Source organism: Dermochelys coriacea, chromosome 1 (genome assembly GCF_009764565.3).
Source record: "Dermochelys coriacea isolate rDerCor1 chromosome 1, rDerCor1.pri.v4, whole genome shotgun sequence".
In the NCBI taxonomy this organism is placed as follows: Eukaryota; Metazoa; Chordata; order Testudines; family Dermochelyidae; genus Dermochelys; species Dermochelys coriacea.
In genome coordinates, this window is record NC_050068.2 from 270,716,175 (window position 1) to 270,722,988 (window position 6,814).

A 6,814-nucleotide genomic window follows, 5' to 3' on the forward strand; every position below is an offset into this window, starting at 1 on the left:
TCCACTGCCACGTCTGCAGCCCAGGTCCGTATGGCCTGGGCCGTAAAGTGGGTTCCCTGGTCGCTCTGTAGAGTGCGTAGAGTTCCGTAGCGGGAGCACAGTTGCTGTAGCGCAGCCAGTGTAGTGGCTGCGGCTGCGGTGGCGCTGGGATATACAAACAACAGGCCAGTATATGTATCCACAGCTGTAAAGGCATACTGCCAGCGTCGCTCTTGAGGCAAGGGGCCAATATAGTCCACTTGCCAATCCTGACAGGGACCTGCAGCCTGAGAAATTCTGCCGGTCGGTCCCGGGAGGGCAATGGGCGCCAAGCGGGAGCAAACCAGACAACTGGCATGAACCGTTCGACAGGCCACCAAGGGTAGGGAGGCACCTTGGTGGAGGGCTGCGATTTGCATTGCTCAGGCTCCTCGATGACCTCCCTCCACATGGTACCGTTCCGCCAGCTGCAAGACCTCCCGATGCCATGGCATCGGTCGCCGCATTCCAGTGGGCCTCGGAGGTTTTAGCTTTTGTGTGGGCATCTACATGTCGCACGGCCAGAAGGGCCCACCGGGCATAGTGCAGGAGTTGCTGCCAGAGCGCCGCTCCCCACAGGGGCCAGCCTGCGAGTTCTCAACCCTTCGCCTCCCACTCAGTTATTCAGGTCCGGAGGCCCTTGTATAATGCCCAACTGTCCGTATATAGGTAAACCCGTGGTGGGGTGCCCTTGATTGCTAGGGTGGCAGCCCACAATTCGGCCCACTGGCTGGAGCCGGCCGTTCCCCAAGCCATTGCCATGACATCTGCATAGGGGGCATAGGCTATGGCCCGCCATTGCCGGGCTCCCTGCTCAGTATAGAAGGCTGACCTGTCCGTGAACCATGCATATTTCTGCTCCTCGGTGGACAGTTGGTCCACTGAGGGGGCCTCCTTTATTGGAGAGGCGGGCATGGGGTCTTCCACTGGGGGCAGATCCTCTGTGAGAGAGGGCACATGCTTGAACGTGACGGCCTCCAGTAACAGGGCATGTGGGGTAGAAAGGGAGGGCCGGCCCAGCAGCATGTGCTATTGCAAGTAATGCTTCCACTTAAAGTGGGTTGCGATCTGTGCAACCCCTGTCTGCGTTTGGGCCGACTCTGCCCATACTCAGTGCCCCAGGGGAATGGGCGTGCGCACGATGACCGGGGTGGGACCCTTTATGCGCTCAGTATCCTGTAACGCCCAGACCACTGCCAAGATCTGCTTTTCCAGGGGGGTGTATCCAGGTTCAGCCCCCTTCAACGTATGGGACCAGAACCCGATTGGTTCCTTTTGCTGGGCCCCTACCTGCTGCCATAGCCCGCAAGAGGCCACGTCCGCACCGTGGTGACCTCGAGCTCGAAGGGGACCCCAGGCTGAGGAGCATGAGTGAGCAGGGCCTCTTTACACAGGTCAAAGGCAGTTTGATGGCCCTGCTGCCATTGCCAAGGTGCCGCCTTTTGTACCAAGGCCTGCAAAGGCCCCATGAGGAAGGCTAAATGGGGATGAAGGCATGCCAGAACCCAAGCAGACCAAGGAAGGCTTGCAACTCTTTCTTCGTCTGGGGTGGGGGATAACCCTGCACTGTTTGTTGCACCTTCCAAGGAATTTGCCGATCTGGTGCCGCCCACATAATACCTAGGTAGACTACCGTCTGAGTGGGGCCCTGTATTTTCTGCGGTTTAGAGTCCATCTGCGTGCCTCCAAGCCAGTAACGACTGCATGTAATGCATCTGCCACCAGTTCACGGGAGGGGCCGGATACCATCATGTCCTCAATGTAATGATAACAATGTGTCGCGTCTGGCAGCCGTATTCGGGCAAGGTCGGCACTCACCAACTGGTGGCAAATAGTTGGGTAGTGCTTCCAGCCCTGCAGCAGAACACAGAAAGTATATTGGCGGGCCTGCCATGAAAATGCAAACTGCTCCTGACTCTCAGGGGCGATGGCGATGGAGAAAAAGGCATTTGTGAGATCAATTATGGCATGCCAGGGTAAGGCAGCTGCCGCAATGTGCTCGATCAGGGTCACCATATCCGGCATGACAGCCATCAGCGGAGGGGGTGACCCTATTCAACTCGCGATAGTCTACCGTCATATGCCAGGTTCCATCCAGTTTCCGCACTGGCCAAAGGGGGCTACTGTACAGGCTTAATGTGGGCCAAATAATCTTGGCCTCTAACAGCGCGCTGCTAGTCTGGGTAATCTCCGTCTCCCTTCCAGGGAGGCAATATTTTCATTTAGATACTACAGCAGTTGGGAGAGGCAACACCACGGGCTCCCAATGGGGGTAGCCCCATAGGATTGTCAATGCCCGTACCTCCCGGTACGAGGCGCACTTACATACTGGGGATTTCCGAACACGAAGAGGCCATACTGGGTATCCACAAAGCGACCCCGCAGGATGTCGATGCCCAGTATGTATTCTCCAATAGCAGCCACCAAGATTGTGGCCCAGAACGGGGGAGCCTTCCCCAGGGTCAGAGTGACAGTAACCTCATACGCCAGGGTCTCCGCTCCTCCTAGGCCTTTTACGACAGTGGCTCGGCCCTGGGTCTGTGCGGAGTGAAAGATGGTGACCTCAGCGCCCGTATCTATCAACGCCAACACGTGTTGGACTCCTCCCCTCGGCCAGCGAATCGCTAGGGGTACATAGGGGCATTGGTCCCCCGCCTCCCTTCCTTGTGTGGCCGCTGCAACACACGGAACGGAGGACCTGCCAAGCCTTCAATATGGGTGCAGCAGTTGCCACTCGGCTGGCGGAGCAGAGGGCTCCGCTGGCTTGGTCCACTCCACATTCTTCTCCCCTTTTCTTCTGGCACTACGTTTGGTAGGGGGCAGCTGCATCCACCGCTTATATAAGTCCGCTGTTGGCTTTCCATTGATTTCCTCGTGAGAGACACCAGCCTGCAAGAGATCTAGCCACAAGATCTTCCGGGGCACCTGCAACTCCCTTTTCACCTGTCCCCTGCCTTGCTGCCCCTTCGCAGCCTGTATGGCTCTTGGCCTAGCGCCTGCCAAGGCAGCCTCTAATTGCATAAGGGTGGCTGCCAAGTTTCCCACACGCCCATTCTCTGCCATGACAACCACGAGGAGGGAAGGTTTTAACTCATCAGGGGCCAGGTGTAACATTGTGGCTTTCATTGATTTTGTCACCGGTACATTGTCCAGCCCCATCTCCCCGCCCACGGCGACGGCCCAGGCCATTCCCAATTGATGGAGGGCTTGCACCCCTTCCGGAACGGTCTTCCAGGGGCGCACCTGTGCCTCCAATCCCCCACTGAGGGGTAGGCCACCTCCACTGCAACCTCCAGCCAGCGGTACAACGAGGGGCTTTCTATGTCTTGTCCCCCGCCTGCGGCTGCGGTGGGTTCGCCAATTGTGCACGTACCTGAGAGTCTTGTGATAGGACCCCCAATTGTTGAAATTCATAAGGGAGCAGCAGAACCATGTTACCTGCATTGTCCCAGGCCCTCACGAGTCACTGCAGGACGCTCTCCCCGGGCTCCTGTTGGAACGTCTTCACAATTTCCTGCAACTCACTCATTTTAAATGTGCGTAGGAGTTCTGGATGTAGGGCACTTCCTTGCACCCGCAACTCCCGGACCGGGCGCTCCAGAGCCACTGCGGGGGACTCCTCCTCCCCCTCTTCCGAGAATGAGGAGTCCCAAATATTCCCATCCCAAGTCTTGGGGTCCGAGGAGGGGGCACTGCCCGCACCTGGGCGGTGGTCACCGGCTGCTGCCTGCGCCTGAGGCGCCTTTTATTCGCTACCCAGGCAACCAACAACATCGTGTCAGCTCCTGGGCACGCTCTGCCTGGGAGGTGACAACTTCTTGAGCCACAGCATGGGCCTCTGCCTGCGCCATGCATTCCTGAGTCTTCCCTTCCAGTGCTCGCTGTAAGCGGAGCACCTCCTCGTCCTGGGCCCGGACAGCGGTCAGGAGGATCCACCCTAGCTCCAGAGCACCGGTTCACTCATAACCATTGTAACCCCTCAACCAGCTGCACGGCCGTGACCCCTGCAGCCTGTTGAAACTCTGGCCAATCCACCGGGGCAGCCCACCTGGCCATAATCCACGCTACCGGCCCACAGCGCTCTGTCGGGGGCCATCCTGGTATGCGCTGTAGGGACAGCGATGGCTTCCCCACTTCCCCTACCTTCGGACAAAGTGTCATCGCTTCTCAGAACACCCTGCTCGCTGCGCCAAATGTTCTGGGCCAAGGTGTTCAAAGCACCACAAGGCCTGGCAGGAGTACTCTGAAAAAAACGAGGCTTACACACACAGCTGTGAGTTATTGGCTTTACTGAAGGTTAGTGACACACCCGCAATGGGGACTCCAAGCGTTGCAGACACGGAGGCGGGGAACCCAGCACACCGGAGCTCTGCCTGGGACGGAGTCCGATGGAGCGGCAGATGGCCAACATTAATAAGCACTACACAAAAACAGCTCATGAATATAGAAGTAGGTACTTTCCAAAAGGGGTTTCCGCTACCTGGCAAAGGGCCATGCGAAGCAGTTGTAACCGGCCAACGGCCGGTTCTAGCTGGATTTCTATGTCCTACAATAACCTATCAGCACGAGAAAGCGGAAGTTCCCTAGCTAGGCCATAACAAAGTCTTCTGCAGTCCCCTACAGCATTGCAGTGACCACTATACAAATTGTTCCAGCACCGTGGAGCTTTAACCTCTCCAAATCAGAAAAAGGGGGCAAGACTACTGCCTAAATTGCCACCCCTAATCTCAGTGTCTTTCTGCTAATAAAATTGATTTTTCTGCTAATAAGATCTGCAGTGAAACAGATAACACAGAACTTCTGGACCTGAGTCTCCTCTCTCTTTCACTAATGTTCAACAGGGATAACTCCAGTGAATTCCAATGAGTCACACCAGTGTCAAACTGATGTATAAGTGAAATCAGCATCAGGCCCACTTTTTAGTCTGTCTGTCTGGCAGCAGACTCAAGAAGGCAGCACTGCATCCGTTCATATTCTCAGGTTTCAGTGTAGCAGCCGTGTTAGTCTGTATTCGCAAAAAGAAAAGGAGTACTTGTGGCACCTTAGAGACTAACAAATTTATTAGAGCATAAGCTTTCGTTGCTTACAGACAGCCCCCCAATCTGAAGCAAATACTCACCAGCAACCACACACCATGCAACAGAACCACTAACCCAGGAACCTATCCTTGCAACAAAGCCCGTTGCCAACTCTGTCCACATATCTATTCAGGGGATACCATCATAGGGCCTAATCACATCAGCCACACTATCAGAGGCTCGTTCACCTGCGCATCTACCAATGTGATATATGCCATCATGTGCCAGCAATGCCCTCTGCCATGTACATTGGCCAAACTGGACAGTCTCTACGTAAAAGAATGAATGGACACAAATCAGACGTCAAGAATTATAACATTCAAAAACCAGTTGGAGAACACTTCAATCTCTCTGGTCACTCGATCACAGACCTAAGAGTGGCTATACTTCAACAAAAAAGCTTCAAAAACAGACTCCAACGAGAGACTGCTGAATTGGAATTAATTTGCAAACTGGATACAATTAACTTAGGCTTGAATAGAGACTGGGAATGGATGAGTCATTACACAAAGTAAAACTAAAGTGAGCTGTAGCTCACGAAAGCTTATGCTCTAATAAATTTGTTAGTCTCTAAGGTGCCACGGGTACTCCTTTTCTTTTTGCGAATACAGACTAACACGGCTGCTACTCTGAAACCTGAAATATTTCCCCATGGTATTTCTCCCTCCCACCCCACCCCCCACTGTTCCTCTGATATTCTTAAAAAGAAAAGGAGTACTTGTGGCACCTTAGAGACTAACAAATTTATTAGAGCATAAGCTTTCGTGAGCTACGTCTCTAAGGTGCCACAAGTACTCCTTTTCTTTTTGCGAATACAGACTAACACGGCTGCTACTCTGAAACATCTGATATTCTTGTTAACTGCTGGAATTAGCCTACCTTGCTTGTGACCATGAAAGGTTTTCCTCCTTTCCCCCCCCCTGCTGCGGGTGATGGCTTATCTTAAGTGATCACTCTCCTTACAGTGTGTATGATAAACCCATTGTTTCATGTTCTCTGTGTGTGTGTGTATATAAATCTCTCCTCTGTTTTTTCCACCAAATGCATCCGATGAAGTGAGCTGTAGCTCACGAAAGCTTATGCTCTAATAAATTTGTTAGTCTCTAAGGTGCCACAAGTACTCCTTTTCTTTTTGTTCATATTCTGGCTTCTTAGCAACCAAAAGGACTAGAAGCAGGTGGTTTTTTTTAATGAAAGCTTAAATTTTGCAGAAATTGATGGGACCATCACAGAAGTGCTAATATGGCATATCAGCGTACATCTGCTCAGTCTGTCTCTTATATAGAAGTAGTTACAAGCCTGCCAGCAGCTCACAAGAATGTACTCAAGGAAGATTAAAAGGGGGCACTTTGAATGGTCAGCTGACTGAAGAGCTTAAAAAAAATAACAGTAATTAATCATGGTACCACAGATGTTGTAAAAAGAAATCAAGCAAGGGTGTTATTAGTGCACTCAGAATCTCCTTTGTTAAAAAATGTGAGTGTATTTTGTATCATCTTTCCCTAAGAATCTGCCTAAATAGAGGTTGTGGGTTTTTTTTTAAAAGGATCCTGGAGCTAAATTTCAAATCAACCCACTGTTTGAATGTTTGGAGCTCAGCTATCTATCTGGGCAGGCTGCCAAAAATCATAAAATTAAGTAGAAATTCTAAGTTTGAAGTAATTTTGTCTAATTAGTTTAATCTGGAATAAAGCCAAGAAAAACAGTTGCTGAAGAGA

At 52.2% G+C, this 6,814-nt stretch overlaps 1 pseudogene; it reads right to left on the minus strand.

The window, feature by feature from the left end:
• Positions 1 to 1,403: 1,403 nt before the first annotated feature.
• On the minus strand, positions 1,404 to 3,869 carry LOC119858304 (annotated as a pseudogene).
• Between the last annotated feature and the right edge of the window lie 2,945 nt (positions 3,870 to 6,814).